We start from the raw sequence: 19,155 nt of genomic DNA, 5'->3' as shown, positions 1-19,155 counted from the left end.
GGAAAGAAACAGTAAGGGGCCGTGTCAAACTAGTCAGAAAACTGAAAACATACACAAGAAGAGAAAGAAAATAGCTACTCGAGCTCGCCAGCTGCATCATCCAATTCCTCAGCAGTGTACGTGTTCTATGGGTGCACATATAAGAACTGTGCCGTTTCTACCTGAAGTGTGGCACAGCGTATCTCCCCATCATTAACTGCTCAGGTCTTTCTTGTGTCAGGCTACTGTGTCAGGGTCTATCCCTCCTCCACACATAGAACGTCTACGTTTTTCTTACGTAAGTCCAGACCCCTAGACACATTTACGTCTCATTAACGCAGCACTACTTCTTTTCTAGCTTCCAATATACCTTCATAGGTGAGATTCACCAGGGATTTTCACACTATGAGCACATGACTCATTTGAGAATGACAGTCAACGGAGAAAATTACGGACAGAGGAATGACAACAGTGCATTACATAAAACTTCCACAAGAATAATGAATGCAAACTAAACAAGTGTAAGACTATTTATTTACCACTTGCGTGTGTCTCTAATTCTGAACTGGATTATTAATTCAATAGTTTGGTGAGCAATATTATTCTCGTGCACGCCTGAAAAATCCATTAGTTGTTATTAAACTCAATCAAATACCAAAAAACAAAGTCTGCACGATACATGGGTCGTATTTGCATAAGCAAACCAGTTTCGTAAGTTCCAGTGCCAAGTTCGCGTCGTAGTAATCAGCTTATCGTGAGCGCAGTATCGCAAGCATTACGAAATCAAATCGTGGACCATAAACATCTGCTGATCCAAGAAGCATGGAGCTACAGACAACGGCCTATGCGGGACCACCCAGAATTCTGACTTTGGCTACCTGGCGAAGGTCCTAGCAGCCCTGGGAATTGAAGACACCTGGAGGAACCGGGCACAAAATAGGAAGGAATGGAGGCAGTTTGTGGAAGCAGCGCGAGGTCTGCAAGGCCTGTGATCGCTGAATATCTATCTATAGTCGGCATATGCATATTGTGACATTTATTTACCGTCACTGTGTGATGAATGTATTGCGAATTTTAGATGTTTGTCGTTAAGATCAGGGACTTTCAGTGGAGCATGGCTACGTTAGGTTTGAGAATGAACCAGTCGGTTCGGAGCAAATCGCCTAAATACTTGTATTGCAACTGCGACTTGTTTGTAATTACCTCTTCATTAAGAAAGGTCTGCTTGCTGAGCTATCTGCATATTCCCCGCTGAGCTCTCACATCCTCCACTACATCCACACCCATAAACTATTGATCCGCTCCATCCTCTCTTACACCAATGTTTCTTGGATATCTCCTTCACAGAAGTTCAGTGCTCTCCCCAAATCTTTGACCGCCACGCTACGCGTCTAGCTTTCCGTATCCGTTTACCTTCCCCCATATGAATGTCCTACCATCTCATCAGATCCCACCCGTCCTTACCAAAATGAACACCTCTGTACAGGATGTTCCCGTAAGAGCCTGCAAAAATGTAATAGGGCATAGAGAATGTTGCAGGGAACAATTTGAGATACGGAACATGGGGTCGGAGAAGCCAGCTTAAGAAGATATGGAAGAAAACTTGTCTACCGCTTTGTCTAGCATTACTGTTTTCCAGATTATTTATAACTAACATGCGTGCGAGTTTACACGTACTGTGCTGTTTATGGACACATACATTCCTTATTCCCTGCAAGGAAACGAGGAGGAAGAGCCTGATTACTGGGAAGTATTTCCTGGTTCCTGGATTGGAAGGGGAGGCCCTATTCCATGGCCTGAGAGGCTACGTGACCTTCATCCCCATTCGTTATTTCCTATGGGGTATCTAAAATCACTTGTGTGTGAGCCCCCAGCGGATACTGAGATCGAATTAGTTGCCAAAATTGCAGCTGCCACCAATGTGATTAGAAACACACCAGGGATATTTGTCAGAGTGGGTCAGAATGTTGTTCGCCGATGTCATGCTTGCATTTAGAGTGACGGCCGTCAGTTTGAGCACATATTGTAAGATACAGTACAAATGGTATGTTCATCGTGTCAATGATTGTATTTGCAGCTAACTATAACTACTATTGCTACTACTCGGCTCTACAGCCGTTGGAGGGCCTTGGCGTGCATCACAATATCCTGCCATTCTATCCGATCCAAGGCTTTCCGTCTCCATCCTCTGAAACCCAGCTTTTTCATGTCTTCTTCAACTCTATCCACCCATCTTTTTCGGGGGCGTCCCCACCGCCGTCTGCCTCCAGCCTTGCCATCAAAAACCCTCTTACATGCTCTGTCTTCTTCCACTATGACCACGTGCCCTGCCCGCCGCAATCTTTCTTATTTTAATGGTAGTAACAATGTTAGGTTCTTCAAAAAGGTGTTGCAGTTCTGCATTCGTACGAATACGCCAACATCGTTGCTCATAGACTGGGCCATATAGTTTACGTAGCACCTTTCTTTCCCATATGCTAAACATCCTTTCCTCATTTACAGTCATGGTCCATGTTTCGGCACCATACACAACAACTGGTCTTATAATTGTTTTGTAAATGAGGATTTTGTATTTAGGTGATAGAAGCGAACTCCTAAGCATGGGTAATGCGGCAAAGTAGCATGTGTTACCTGCTGCTGTTCTGGCTTTCACCTCACTGCCAATGTCATTTGTCTCAGCGATAGTCGACCCAAGGTACTTGAAGTCTCTCACCCTTTCAAACTCCACGTCGGCTATTCTGAGATTTGGTAGGTTTTGTTGGTTGGTCATTGCTATATGCTTGGTCTTTTCAATGTTGACTGCCAGGCCAAGTTCCCTTGCACCTTTCTCCAGTTGTTGATAGGCTTCGCCTAGCACAGCAGTGTTTCGAGCGAGTAATGCCACATCGTCAGCATAGGCTAGGTACTGCAGTGAACGATTTAAGACAGTTCCTCCTTTATTTAACTCTATCTGACTTATGACTTTTTCTAGGCAAAGGTTGAATAGCAAATTGCAGATATTGTCACCCTGTCTAAGTCCCTTCTTCACTTCCACTTCTCCGGAGATTTCGCCCTATATTTTTACTTTATAGTTGGTTTCGCTGAGGGTGATAATAGAAAGATTAATGAGCTTCTTAGGTATTCCAGCCTCTTCCATTACATTCTTCAATGCCACTCTTGAGATGCTATCATAGGCTTAGTTAACTATAACTAATGTAAATAAAAAAATACACCGTACTCTGATTTTACTTTTTTTCCGAGTCATCAGTCTTCTGACTGGTTTGATGCGGCCCGCCACGAATTCCTCTCCTGTGCCAACCTCTTCAGCTGGATGTATTTCACTCTATGTCTTCCTCTACAGTTTTGCCCTCTGCAGCCTCCTCTGGTACCATGTAGGTCATTCCCTCACGTCTTAACATATGTCCTATCATCCTGCCCCTTATCCTTGTCAGTGTTTTCCACGGCCCATATCTCATTACCATACAAACTGTGCTGCAAAGGTATACTCTTAGAAATTTATAGCTCAAATTAAGTCTTGATACTAGCAGAATTCTCTTGGCCAGGAATGCCCTTTCTGTCAGTGATAGACTAAGTAGTAGAATTCCTTAACTTCACCTGTTCCTATTATCTTCCTTAGCTGGCTTCTCCGACCACTGGTTCTCTACCTCAAATTGTTCCTTGGGGCACCCTCTATGTCCTGTTAAATTTTGGTACGCTCTTACAGAAACATCCTGTATATCCTATACTATCTGCTAGCTCGATATCGTCAATCTATTCTTTCCCTTATCGTCACCAAACCTGGCATGCTACAGCATCTATTCCGCCGTCCCTACAACCAACCGGTTCGCCCTCCCAAGCGATGAAATACATTCACATATGTATCCACCCAACCAGCTGCAATCTTTCCTTACTATGATAGCGAACACTAGGTACTAGAATCCGGTTCCTCAGGTTAGCGATTTTTTTTCTAGTACTTGATAATGGTGCAGGATAATTCAAAAAGAGGAATAGATTAATAGATATCATGCCATTTTACATTTAGTACAAATATTTTGATTGACAGTAAAAACATATTAAAATAGCATTCTTTTGTTTACCTTCAAAATTAAAAATATATATATAATTTTTAAATACACATAGTCTTTCAGATGAAATGTTTTTCTCTGTGACTAAACAAAATAATAAATAGAAGGAATACTTACTTAGATACATAAATGCATTAAATGTCAATCTATCTGCAGAGTCTTGAACGTAATTTATGTAGTTGTTTCCGGAGAATTACAGAAACAATATATTTTACATTTAGTACAAATATTTTGTTTGACAGTAAAAATATACAAATTAGCATTCTTTTGTTTGCCTTCGTAATTAAAAAAATTATTTTTAAATACAGATAGTGTTTCAGATGAAATGTTTTTCTCTGTGACTTAACAAAATAATAAGTGAAAGGAATATGTATTTAGATACATAACTGCAATAAAAGTCAATCTATCTGTAGAGTCTTGAACATAATTTATTTAGTTGTTTTCCAGAGTGTTACAGAAACAATCTACTGATTTTGTATTGTGTAGCTAATGCGTTTTAAGCAACTGTGTACAGTTTACACCAAATTTTATCTTAAGACCTAGAAACATTCAAAAGTCTTAGGGATGTGTGTTGTATTGTAGATCATTCCTACATCTACATTGCCACTCTGCACTTAACAAATAAGTGCGTTGCAGAGAGTTCAACGAACGACTGTCAAGCTATTGCCGGCCGCGGTGGTCTCGCGGTTCTAGGCGCGCAGTCCGGAACCGTGCGATTGCTACGGTCGCAGGTTCGAATCCTGCCTCGGGCATGGATGTGTGTGATGTCCTTAGGTTAGTTAGGTTTAAGTAGTTCTAAGTTCTAGGGGACTAATGACCACAGCAGTTGAGTCCCATAGTGCTCAGAGCCATTTGAACCATTTTGTCAAGCTATTTGTCCACCTTTCCACCCTCGAACAGCGTGCGAGAATAACGAACACATCAGATCAAATGAGCACAGTATTAGAGTGAAAACTTCGATGTATTGATACTTCTTTTACATAAATCGTTGCCATTCCGTGCAAATTATGAAATCGCACTTACGAGATTCACTCACAATCAGTCACTCGTAATATCTGCCTTATTGTATTTAACCGATCCTATTACTGACAAGTGGCAACGGCCTTGCCGCAGTGGCTACACCGGTTCCCGTGAGATCACCTAAGTTAAGCACTGTCGGGCATGGTCGGCACTTGGATGGGTGACCATCCAGGCCGCCATGCGCTGTTACCATTTTTCGCAGTGCACTCAGCCTCATGATGCCAATTGAGGAGCTACTCGACCGAATAGTAGCGGCTTCGGTCAAGAATACCATCATCACGGCCGGGAGAGCGGTGTGCTGACCCTACGCCCCTCCTCTCCGCATCCTCAGCTGAGGCTGACACGGTGGTCGGATAGTCCCGATGGGCCACTTGTGGCCTGTAGACGGAGTGGTTTATTACCGACAAGTTGTAACTTTACTGAATAAAAATGTTTAATGTTGTAAACTAAACCTCGATGCCAATGGGCGTCAATATGGGGGTATGGGCGCCCCGGACACTGCTCAAACTAAAGTCGACCCCTCAGCGGTCGCTGGGATGTCGCTACTAGGTGTGGTGGCAGGCAGCGAAAGACTTCCCGCGAGGTCGATCAGAGGGCCTCTCTGGTTCGTCTGACGAACGGATTTCGCGCGCTATCTTTGGCTGACCGCGTCCCTGAGCAAGATGCCGTCGCTCACACGGTTCTAGAGGTCCCGCAAGGTCTGGGCAATCGCAGACCGTGGTGTTATGGTAGTTGGTAGCGCCAGTGTTGGGCACGCAATGGGACTCGTTAGAGTTATAGCTTCCTAGGAAGGCAAGGAATCCTGAGTGAACTCTGTTTGCACTTGGGGGAACCACTCTAGATGTGGGAAGGCTGCTTCCGGAACCCATAAAGAGCACAGGGTGCAGTCAGCTACTGGTGGTGGCTCATTTCGGATCTAACGATGAGCGTCCTTTTGGATCGGAAGAGATTCTGTCTGGTTTCAGATGGCTAGCTGGAATATTAAGGAGTGCCAGTCTTGCTTGCGAGGTGAACACGGAGCTCAAAATCTGTAGCATCGTCGTCACAACCGACTGTGTTCCTTTGGTACAGAGCTGAGTGGAGGGTCTGAATCAGAGGATCAGACAGTTCTACGACAGTGCAGGCTGCAGATTCATCGACTTCCGCCATAGGATGGTCAGTTTCCGGGGTTCAATACACACAGGAAGCGGCTGCACGTGTAGCAAGGGCTGTATGGAGGAGACTGGGATGTCTTTTAGGATAGAGGGTCTCTGGAACCAACAGAAAGGGTATCAATGAGAAAAGGTGCAGGGCAAACACAGGAAGGCAGCCCTCGCAACAATTACCGTTGTTGTCGTAAGTTGTCGTAGCTGTGTTGGAAAAGACCTAGAGCTTCAGGCGCTAATACAAAGCACTGAAGCTCTAACCGTTGTAGGTACCGAAAGCTGTCCTAAGTCGGAAATAAATTCAGCCGAAATTTTTACAAAAGATCTGTGTTCGGAAAGGATACATTAGACGCAGTTAGTGGTGGAGCCTTTAATGCTGTCGGAAGCAGTTTGCATTGTAATGAAGTAGAAGTAGATAGTTCCTGTGAGTTAGTATCGGCACAGGTTATATTTGACAACCGGAAGAAATTAATAATTGGTTTCATTTATCGACCCCCGACTCATATGATTTAGTTGCTGAACAGGCATAAAAAAAGGAAACTTAGATACCTCACTCATACAATTATAGCTGGTGATAACATTAATCTACCTTCTGCATGTTTGAGGTAATACTTGTTTAAAGTCAGAGGTATGCATAAAGCATCGTCCGAAATAGTTCTGAATACGGTTCTCAGAAAATTGTTTTGTACAATTGGTTCAGGAGTCCACTCGAAATGAAAATGATTGCGAAAACATATTTCAGTTCTTAGCAACAGATAATCCTGAGCCGATAGAGAGCATCATGACAGATACAGGGGTTAGTGGCCACAAGGTTGCTTTACATAGACCAAATACTGTAACATCACAAGGCCGCCGAAAATAAACGCAAAATACACGTCTACTTAAAAAAGTACATAAAAAATCGCTTGAAGGCTTCCTAAGAGACAGTCTCCACTCCTTCCAATCCGACTATGTAAGCCTGCTCTAGATGTAGCTTAAATTCAAACAAGTTGAGAGACATATATCAAATAAAAATAGATGGTACTTATACCCCATGGTCCACAAAACAGATCGGAATACTGTTGTAGAAGCATCGAAGAAAGCATGCCCAATTGCAAAGAACTGAAAACCCTCAAGACAGGCGAAGTGTCACAGAAGCTAAAAATTTAAGAGCGCACTTCAGTGTGAGACACATCTAACAGCTTCCGCAACGAAACTCTATCTCGAAATCAAACAGAAAATCCAAAGAGATTCTGTTGGTATGTAAAGTACACCAGCGGCAAGACACGATCAGTATCTTCACTGCGCCATAACAAGGTGATGTCAAGGAGACAGCGACACTAAAGCAGAGTTATTAAACACAGTTTTCCGCAATTCCTTCACCAGAAAAGACTAAGTGAATATTCCAGAATTCGAATCAAGAACATTTGTTAACGTGTATAACTTAGAAGTAGATATCTTCGGTGTAGCGAAGCAGCTAAAATCACTCACAGAATGCAACACCTCCAGTCCAGATTGTATACCAATCACATTCGTTTCAGAGTATGCTGATACAATAGCTCCATACTCAGCAATCATATACAATATCTCGCTCGTCGAAAGTTCCATACCTAATGCCAGGAAGTTGGACAAGTCACAACAATAATCAAGAAAAGGAAATAAGAGTAATCCGCTGAGTTACAGATCCACATAGGTAACGTCGATTTATAGTGGGATTTTCGGACACAAACTGTGTTCGAACATTATGAGCTACCTCGAACAAAACGGTTCATTGAAAGACAGCCAACACGGATTCAGAAAATGTCGTTCTTGTGAAACAGAACTTGCTCCTTATCCTCGCGAATTAATGAGTGCTGTCGACAGAGGACGTCAAATTGACTCCGTATTTTAGATTTCCAGAAGGTTTTTGACATGTTCCTCACAATCGATTCTAATCAAATTTCATGCCTATGGAGATCGCCTCAGTTGTGCGACTGGATTCGTGATTTCCTATCAGAAAGGTCACAGTACATAGTAACCGACGAAATCATCGCGTGAAACAGAAGCGATATTCAGCATTCCCCAAGGAAGTGTTATAGGCGTTCTGCTGTTACTGATACACATAAACGATTTAGCAGACAATTTGAGCAGGCGTCTATATTGTTAGCAGATGACGTTCTCATTTACCGTCATATAATGTCATCAGGTGAAGAAAACAAATTGAAAAACGATTTAGACAAGGTCTCTGTATGGTGTGAAAAGTGGCATTTGGCTCTAAATAATAAAAAGCGTGAAGTGATGCAAATGAGTACTAAAACGAATTCACTAAATTTCGGTTACAGAATGAAAGACACAAATCTGAAGGCTGTAAATTATACTAAATACTTGGGGGTTACAGCCACGAGTAATTTAAAATGGAACGATCACATAGGTAATGTTGTGGAGAATGCAAATCAAAGATCGCAGTTTATTGGCAAAGCACCTAGAAAATTCAACAGGTCTACTAAAGGGACTGCTTATACTACGCTTGTCTACCCTGTTCTGGAATTGCTGTGCCGTTTGGTATCTGGAGGACTGACGGGCATATCGAGAGGGTTTTTGTGTTATCATGAAATAGGGGAGAGAGAGCCACGGATATGATATGCGAACTAGGGTGGCAATCTTTAAAACCAAGGTGTTTTTCTTGCGGCAGGATCTTCTCATGAAATTTCAGTCACTTACCTTTTCCTTTAAGTATGAAAATATTTTGGTGGCGCCTACCTACATAGAGGGCAACAACCATCAGAATAAAATAAAAAGAAGTCATGAATCGCGCGGAAATATTTACCTGTCCGTTTTTTCCTCGAGTTGTTAGAGAGTAGAACGATGGAGAGAGAGCTTGAAAGTGGTTCGACGAAACTCTGCCAGGCACTTAATTGTAAATTATAGAGCAATTATTTTGGTGTACACGTTAATGGGGGGTTGTTTCATATGTAAAACTTCGAGTTTTTTTGTGTTGTCCTGGACAAAGCAAGTGGTGTAATTATGAAATACTATCTGATAAACAAGAGTCACTAAACTATCTGAAGCTGTATAATTGTATTTTAATGAACTTCTCCAAAATCCTAAAACTGTATAATATAAACGCTGTCCTGAGAATAATCTGTATTGTGTGGTGCTGTAAACAGTACCGTATTGCATGACGTCACAGTGCGTGACTTGAAGTATCAACACACAAGGCTAACAGAATCAAAATGCTACGTTACATTACAGAACGAATTTTGAAGGAATAAATATCCCAAAATGTTTCTACAAATATACCCTGTAATTTTAGGAACGCAAACTCATTCAACACCTTTCCAAACACTGCACAATATACTCGCAAATGTAACACTGCACTGTGAGAATAAAACTGTCTGCATAAGAAATGAAATTCGAAATGCGCTTTACCTAATCTGACCCCGACATTAATTTTGAAATGCAACACATAAATATGAATGCTCTTATTCTCTAGAATGTGATATAACTGGCCTTAACAAATTTTCATGGCTTAGCTGTGGCAGGTGAAACTCATTACTGCTCGAATTGATGAACATAAATATGTAGAGCAACTTCAAAGCAGCTAAATAAAGAAAAAGTCTTGCTCAGAGGAATGCAAGGACGAGCAGCTTTACTAAGCAATTTGCCATGCGGCGACATACATAATAAGAAAATAAAATTCGTCAGGAGATGGTGCTAGAATTTTAACTTGCTGAATGACTGAAAGGAAACTATTCTTCAATACATTTTGTACTCAAAAATAATGAAACCCAACGGAAAAGCGTTGCTCAGGGCAACGCAATGACGAGCAGCTTCATGCCTACTGAGGTGATGGTGTTAGAATTTAACCTTGTTGAATGACTGGAAGGAAACTAATCTTCAATAAATTGTGTACTAAAAAATAATAAAACTCATTCTTCGACCACAACAACGATCTCTACAAAAATTGCTTTTTGCAACAAATAGTATTCCCCCATGAGCTCAGTTATTGACATCGTAAAGGAGTGGTAAATCTGTAACATATGAGTGCAAGCCATATGAATAGATAACCTTCCTTAATCACATCTGAACAATGAAACTAACCCAACAAACACGTAATCAATTTCGTGAAAGGAAGCAAGGAAGCAATGCATCAACATTACCTGGAAATTTTCGCTTCGCAATCCTCCGTATCTTTATCCATGTGCTCTGCAAGCTATTTCCAGACTGGTCGATAGAGTGGCCAACACCCGACTCACTCACTAGCTTCTCTTAGAATGCCATAGCAATGACAATGCTATTAGCAACCAAAGATCACGTTGCTTGTGCTCAGAGAAACTTTGTGGTGTAACGCATCAACTATTGGAAAACTGTTCGCGTATACATCACTTTCATTGAATACCAACAATAAGCTAGACATAATGCGAAGTTTACGAACAGAAGTTCTGCATTTTTCAATGTTCGCTCTATATTCTCCAAATCAGTCTCTTCGAACGTTCAGTTCACCGTTACGACCTTCATAACATGCCATGCGGATTTTCGTTAGTTAAACAGTCACAGCTTATAAAGAAAAACGAGGTTTTTTTTTCGTTTTATCCATCCGTTTCCGATTACTTTGTGGCTCTCCACACTCAAGCTTAACTCATAATTCATACGGTTCAAATGGCTCTGAGCACTATGGGACTTAACATCTGAGGTCATCAGTCCTCTAGAACTTAGAACTACGTATACATAAATAACCTAAGGACATCACACACATCCATGCCCGAGGCAGGATTCGAGCCTGCAACCGTAGCGGTCGCGCGTAACTCATAATTCCGAAAATTTGCAAGCTCTTTTCAGAGCTCCTTATACAGACATCCTACCGTCACGTTAGCTGCGTTCGGAGATAGCTAAATTCCACAAAGAAGTCCAGTACGCATGACAGTACGTTCTTCTGATTGGCTAAGAAACCTCATAGCCACTAAAATATTAGAATTAAATCTTCGGCTATGAACCAATCACAATGTAGTATCTGTTCAGAGCGGTATATAAAACGAAGACGTATAAAAAACCCATAAATATCAAAATATTCCTCTCTTTACCTAACAGAATTATCTGAGTGTGTTTTCTTTCCTCGGCACCGTAAGCTGGCAAATAGCACTTTACAAAATTTTGCTCAGCGTGACTCTCTCGCCCTGCCTGTTTGTCATACACATTATACCACCTGGGAATGAGGGCACTTTGGTCAGGCTGTTGTGAAATGCTATTGTGATACTTCACAACGGCACGCTGAACCACTTGATAGTGTATGCGCAAGTGGCCTGAATCATTTACATCGTGATAGGTTTTCCTTAGGCTGCGGTGACAGTGGTTCCGATTTTGGATGATTCCACTGCTCCGGCCGAATTTTTCAAATCAGTTCGTGATTATGTGCGCGGTCACACTATAGCCGATCTTATCTCCCGAACGTACTCATTTCGGACGACAATAGTGAAATTCAAATTAGTTGGTTTTGTCAATCACAAATCGATCGACGTTCTCGCACACGGAATATTGAGTCCAGTCCAAGAAAGAGTGAGTTTGTGGCATGCTAAGGGTGAAAATATCATAATCTGAACATAATTCGGAATCAATGGACGGAAATCGCAGATTTATTGGAAACCTCAAGTAGGCAGATTTTTTAGACATAGATTATGAACTTAAAAAACAATTTGTTCAAGTGAAAAGGGTGGCGTATGTTATATGCTTGTAGCTACTTTACTGTTTATTGTGGAAGGTCGTCATTAGTTGTCTACAAATTATTGTTACTGCTTTCTGGAGTTTTATGATAGTAAGGTAATGATTCTGTTAATATGAAGTACTTTGCAAATGTGGTGTACGGTATGTCTTTCCGCCTTTCAGTGGTTTATGTTTTCAGAGCATTTTATGCGTGTGCTAAATGAGAGTCATTGAAGGTTAACTGAGGTACGTCTGCACAACTTTAAATAAATAAATCGAAAAACAGTGTTTATAACTTGCTTTTCTATATCACCAAGAATTATCTCGAGTATGTAACAGACTGTTTCTCCTGTCATTTCATACATTTGTGAAACTTACCTAATTATTCCGAAAACTGAGAACTGAGTGTATAGTACTCGCCACGTTATTTACGAGACAGGTAAGCTCATTCACACGCATTCGGCATCTCTTTAATAGCAGAAGCCGCGATGCAGCAGTAGTATCCAATAACAGAGGCGTCGGAGCGTCCACCACACACTAAGACGTTAAAATCTAACATACTTCATACACAGAATAGATTCTAACCTAACCTAACGTGCTTGACCCTTCCAAAAGCTGAGGAAGGAGATCGGACGCACTGTGAGCATGCTGTCGGTCGATGTTATCGGTCGACCTCTGGCGACGATGTCTGACGACTTTTGTCGGTGCCACTGTGAACGTAGCCTTAGTCACCACTGTGCTTGCTTACTGTTAACACCACCGAGCGCTACTGATAACAGCCACTGGAGGCCAAGTGCAATACTATCGCGGTCGGCTAGTTATCACGTTGAAACGTCTCCTTAGAAAAATTTATGAGTGACTGTGCTGATAAACCTCTACGTTATTTGAACGTAATCAGACATTTCTCTCTTTACTTATTCTGATCATCAATAAACTGACACACAATATTTTTAGCGCAACGCAATCTGACTTTCAAAAATCCCTACAAAAGAATGACCCTGACTAAAAATAACCTATACCTTTCAGGAATCACTTACGTCACAAAAATCTCGTTACTCGAGCTACTTCAATACAGCGAGCGCCAATAGTGCCAGCTAAATAAAAGATTCAAACTACTGAAGTCACTAACTACTAATAGGCATTGTTAGTAAATGAAAGATTTTGATAAAGAGCAAACAATGTATTTACCTTAATAGTGTTCAAAAGTCGTTATACATATAGTCTTACAAATTTACTCACTCTAATGGATACACGTCCAGATCATCTGCTCTCAAAGTTCCGCCATCTCTCTCCCCACATCCACCACTGCTGGCGGCTCACCTCCAACCGAGCAACGCTACGTGCTGTCAACAGCCAACTGCCCAACACTATAATAGCATATACTCCAACAATGCAAACCAACCACAGCCTTCACACAGCACAGTCAGTGATTTTCATATAGAGCGTTACGTGGCGTTACCAACATAAAAACCTAAACAGCCTACTTACATAGCCCCCATGCTCCCCACAAAAAAAATTTTAAATTATTTTAGACAGTGGCCAATATGTATTTGTTAAAAGTTTTCATAATAACAATAACAAACAAATCAAATGCACATACTTATTGATACACTGTTGGTCAAAAGCTAAAATTTCCTCACAGTCCATAAAAACAGTCGTGATCATTCAATCATTCATTACAATAAAATTGCAGTGTTTTTGTTTTTTTTTCAAAGTCTGAGCAGTAAAAGAAAATACACGCGGAAATAGTGGATTTCCATGCGGTCTTGAAAAAGTAGTGTTATCCTTCCAACGGAAAGACAGTGCTGACTCTTGACATCCAGACAGGTAATGGGCCACAACAGAGCAAACCCATAACAGAGTCAGTCGAAGTTTTGAGGAATATTGGTAGGTAGGTCATCACAGAGCAGACCCACTGTAGTCCTGGTAGAGAGTATGGTATTGGTGAGCCACCAGAAGTGCAGACCCACTGCAGTCCTTGTAGAAATAATGGTATTGGTGGGTCATCAAAGCTGTAGACCCACTGTAGTCCTTGTAGAAGTTATGGTATTGGTGGGCCATCAAAGGTGCAGACCCACTGTAGTCCTTGTAGAGATGGCTAGCAGCCATCCGTTGTGACTGTGGATAATATAGCAAGTCCATAAACCACCACTCGTGCACTCACAAAGTTTTTGTAATTGTCATTAGAACCAGCAATGCTGTTAACCAGTCCCTTGCTGAATTATTAAAAAGGGTGCTAACATAACAGTCCCCAATTCTCACATATTGTGCATATACTATGACCAACAGAAAGGTGTTCAGTGAAAGGAAACTTAATTTGAAGAACTGGTGTCTATACAATTATAAATTTACAACATAAGAATACAATTACAAAGGTACAATATACATCATTAAAGAACATAACAATACAGATAACATTTGTTGTAATACAGGCTACACAAAAGAATAGAAATAAACATACACATCATTGTTACAGTAATTATGACATAAATAATTAAAATAAGGAGAATAGATTTCGAAAATTAATTTCACACATGACCATTAAAACAGAACAGAATAAATAATGTCTAAATATCTTTACAAAGAAAATAACATAACCCTCGTCAGATAAACACATAAAGACAGGAAGAACACAAACACACAAGGCTACACAAACACATAGCGGAATAACACAAAAGGAAAGGACAGCGTTTGTTTTACTGCAGTATTTTGCAAACAAAACTTTCTTTGCTTCCTGGAGATCTCCCTTCGTTCTTCATTATTTCCAAATAGTCCTTTCTATACCTGCTTCCTGTACTTTTTTCGTATAATTTCTCAATGCATTTCTTCCAATTCATCGCAACTCATTTTGTTATATAGTCTACCCTCTCTTAAACCAACTTAAATCTACTGAGCTCAGATGCATAAACTAAGGGACGAGGCAATGCAGCTGCACAAAACAATTAACACAAACAGCAATGACAAAAAATGCAAATTGGCAAAGCAAGCAGCAACAAATATAAATTAGCAAAGCAAATGCAACATTATCACTAATATGAGCCAATGTGCAGCAAAAAGATAAATAAATCAGTTGTAAAACTGGCTTAATAAAATGTAAACTTCAGTAGAACTATAACTGACAAACTACAGCAATAAATGCTACAACTTATACCAAAACATGAAAAAGCTCAAGCAGAAAAAATATTACAGTAAAAATAGGAAATGTCTGACACCTACGTCAGAACAACACTAGATGATCATGATAAATTACTCTATGAAACAAGTTACCCAGTCATTGAAAAAAATTATGTATGCAATTTCTGTGAAGAGAAATGTCTATTTGTGCTCCCTGTTTCAAGAAAGTACATCATAAAGTTGGCTCTGAGCACTATGGGACTTAACTGCTGTGGTTATCAGTCCCCTGGAAGTTAGAACTACTGAAACCTAACCAACCTAATGATATCATACACATCCATGCATGAGACAGGATTCAAACCTGCGACCGTAGCGGTCACGCGGTTCCAGACTGTAGCGCCTAGAACCGCTCGGCCACTACAGTCGGCTATATCATTAAATTATTGTTTACTGGGACTGTAGACAGAAAACGTTGTTATACTACATCTATTAAATTTTAATTTAAACAATGCTGCAGTGCAACTAGAAATTAGATATTAATCAAAGTAGGCAAATATAAATACAAAGCAATGCGTGAAACGTCATTCACTACGCAAATGGCGTCTCCAAAGGCAGCAAAAAAAGTCTCTCAACTAGAAAGACAGTAGTCATAATCAGATTTATAAACATAAAATATTTCTCATCATTTCATCAGGCATTTTAGTAAATATCAGACAGTATGACCTCAAAACGGTAATCATATGTTTAAAGCATGAGTGTGTCTTACTTGAAATGCTTTCTACAAAGAAATGTCAATAGCAAGCTTAATGACCTCCCTCTTTTTTTTCACCTAATGGCTTTTTCTCCAGGAGACTGGCACAGCTGGTCGCCCATAACGCATTATGTCAAGGTCACTAGCTTTCTTACCGAAATATTTACGACACCAGTTTACATTACAGTGACAGTCTCATATAAGAAATTTCACAGGACCAGAATTTGCGTTGCAAATGTGTAGAAACAAAATCCTATGAATATAACAGTGTCCAAAAAATTTTCGATGGCATTGTGATAGATTCACGCATGTACACACATTTCATAATTCTTAAAGTACGATTCTTGGTTTCCAACATTCTTTTCCACAAATCAGAGTCCGTAACCACTACTCATTATTCATATACATATACACATACAACACGAAATCACATTCCTCATATACGGTAGCATCATCTTATTGATCATAAACATACCTCAACTGCATAATACACATCGTCGTCGTAATAATAACATCATAACAGATCAATCACATCTCAAAATCGTCGCAGCTTCTTTCAATAATTTCAAGACCTTCATTAAAGTCATCCATCTCAAACATACTTCAAAAATCATGTTCCCTTACCAAATATGACATTCAAATCTTTCATAATATCACAATGGTTCCGGAAAAGTATGAACAGTTCACACAGTGCAGACTAAATACAATTTCATAAGTGTGAAATTATCCAACTGTGAAAATCCGTAAACATCTGTCACTGACGTAGTAAAAAAAAAGTGTGTTTCTATTTTAAATAATCAGATAGCTGTGTAATTCTGTGTTAGAGAAATATGGTACTGATGTGTATTGTATGAAAAAATACCATATTAGCTAGGGCTCCTTGTGCTTGCCAAACACATGATACACAAAATAAACGTGTACCCCCTGAGGATTAATGTAATTATATGCTCAGGTGTTACAGATTACAGCAATGGAATGAAATGTATCACGGAAAACCTTTGTATCATTGCCATTCAAAAATCTTTGAACATAAATATTTTAGGTACAAAATCAATCACTCAAATACGTGTACTGTAGCGCTAAACTGTGCGTGTTGTTGTAAGACAATCTCTGTCATTATTTAAGGGTAAAATAGGTGCCAAGTCTCGTAATTATCGTCGTCCGTAAGCAAAGTTATGCAGAAGTCAATGTACGTACCTCATAATAAACAATAGTGAAATGCTTTGCGTATAGATATCGTAGTTATTACGCTTATTGCCGTAATGAAGTAAGTACTGTACTGTAACGTATTGTTGTGCTACGGAAAAGGTTGTCTCATTGTAGCTATACCACAAAAGTTACTACTAAAACATGTTTTACTTTCCAGAAGAATTCAGAAAAACTGTAGCTATACCACAAAAGTTACTACTAAAACATGTTTTACTTTCCAGAAGAATTCAGAAAAACTGTACAGATATAAAGCAGATACAGCGCAAAAGCAAAAATGTAAATTGTGTCAGACATTAGTAGCATCGCGATATAATCGTGTAGCTGTCGAATAAACTACCCACTGTGTCATCTGGTATCTCTGAGAAAGTATATTAAATTCAGAATGTATTTTCAAGTAAATCAAAATGTTGTATTACAATGTCATTAGCAATACCGATATATGTTCTAAGTATGTGAGCCTTATAGTCATTACGTAATCGTACAACTAACAAGCAAGAATATACACACACTATAAAACTGTATCGTCTCTTCACTATAACAATGCATTCGTAATTATTGTCTAAATAAGTTTCCCAGGTTCTTGACTGGATAGTTAACTTTAAAACATTGTTCCATGTTAACAGTTTCTAAGTGTGACAAAGCATACTAGTAGCGTGAAGTGAAAAGTTTTATGGCAAAGACAAAGTTAAAAAGCAGATTATCTTTCAACAAACGGTTTTACATGTGAAATGTGGTGCAAACCTTTACTCTTCCTACTATGCAGAGCTCCAGCTTCAACGGAATTATCATGTGGTATATGGTACATCGTTAAAAAATGGTCAAATTTTTCTCAAGGTTTGCATCTATGTTATTTTTCTCTGAGCCAGCCAGCGCACGTGACTGCGTGCGGTGCGAGTAATTTGTCTGCTATCTCTTTGTTGGCATGAGTCGTTATTGGGATTAGGAGACCTAACTTCTACAAATTCACCTTGCCGAGAGGGCCCAGCCCCGTTTGAATCCCGCAAGTTCTGATGACATTCAGGTCTGTCTTTACGATTATATCGTATGTCGTCATGTCGGTAGTTCCTGTAGTTTCTTTCTTGTCGGTGAAATGGTGGAGAATTTCTCCCTGAATTATCACTGCATGGTGGGCCGTTGTGTCTGAAGTTATTCTGTCTCCCATGATAATAATAGTTTTGGTTGCCAATATTGGCTGTTTCTGTGATTGTCTCTGTCATATTCATTGCTGTGGAAATGCGATCTTTCTATGTAATTATTTTTACTCTGCCAACGGTTGTCATATGGATAGTGTCTGTTTTGGTCACGATTTGTGTTGTAACAATAGACTTGTCGTGTTCAGTTATTGTTTCTGTCGTCACGGAATTGTGACGGATGTGACCTGTAATTGTTGTGTTCCTGTTTTCGCGTCCCGCGATTGTCGGTGTCAATTTCCAATTCTTGTAACAGTCCCTGAAAAGCTTCAATGTCATCTTTGCAACGTCCTGCCAAAATAATATCTCGTAAATGTTCAGGCAATTTGATTAAGCTTATGCGGATGAGTTCTGAGGGGCTGTATGGGTTTGACAGGTACTCATTCTTGTGCAACATGTCTTCAAAATATTTCACAAGACTGGAAAATTCAGATTGTTCGAAATGTTTCATTATTATGATGCTATGTTTTCTCGGTCTTGTGTAGCTTGAGACCAATATGCTGAGAGGAAGGCAAGATAAAATTCTCCTTCACTGTAACAATTGTGAATGACCGATTGCATTCTTACAGCTGGTTCATTCTCTAAGCAGCCACACATTAATTTTAATCTGTGTTCGAATGACCAGTTGGGAGGAAAATAATGACAGAATTGATGGAGCCATGGTTGTGGATTCATGTCGTTGGCACAATTCTTAAATGTTTTGAATTTACATGTAGTAATGAATAGCTTATAGTCAAAATCATCGGCGAGTCGCATCTCGGTCATTGTTACGTCGTGTCTGCGGTTCCATCTCAAAATTCGGTGCACCTTGCCAATTTCTTTAATAATTTCCGAAGTGCCCTGTGTTATTATTTTGTGGCTGTTCCGTCTTTCTATGTCCCTCTTCCCGTATTGGAGCGCGAGTGTCAACTGAAATATGTAATTCTTGTATTCCTTGTGCCAACTGATCTTGTACTTCCCGGATTTCTCTTTTGTATTGCGTATTAATTTGATTTTGATTATGTTTAGATTTCTTAATTTGTTCATAC

This window comes from Schistocerca gregaria, chromosome 3 (genome assembly GCF_023897955.1).
Source record: "Schistocerca gregaria isolate iqSchGreg1 chromosome 3, iqSchGreg1.2, whole genome shotgun sequence".
NCBI lineage: Eukaryota > Metazoa > Arthropoda > Insecta > Orthoptera > Acrididae > Schistocerca > Schistocerca gregaria.
The sequence above is the reverse complement of the archived record's forward strand: the minus strand, read 5'-3'. Positions refer to the sequence as shown.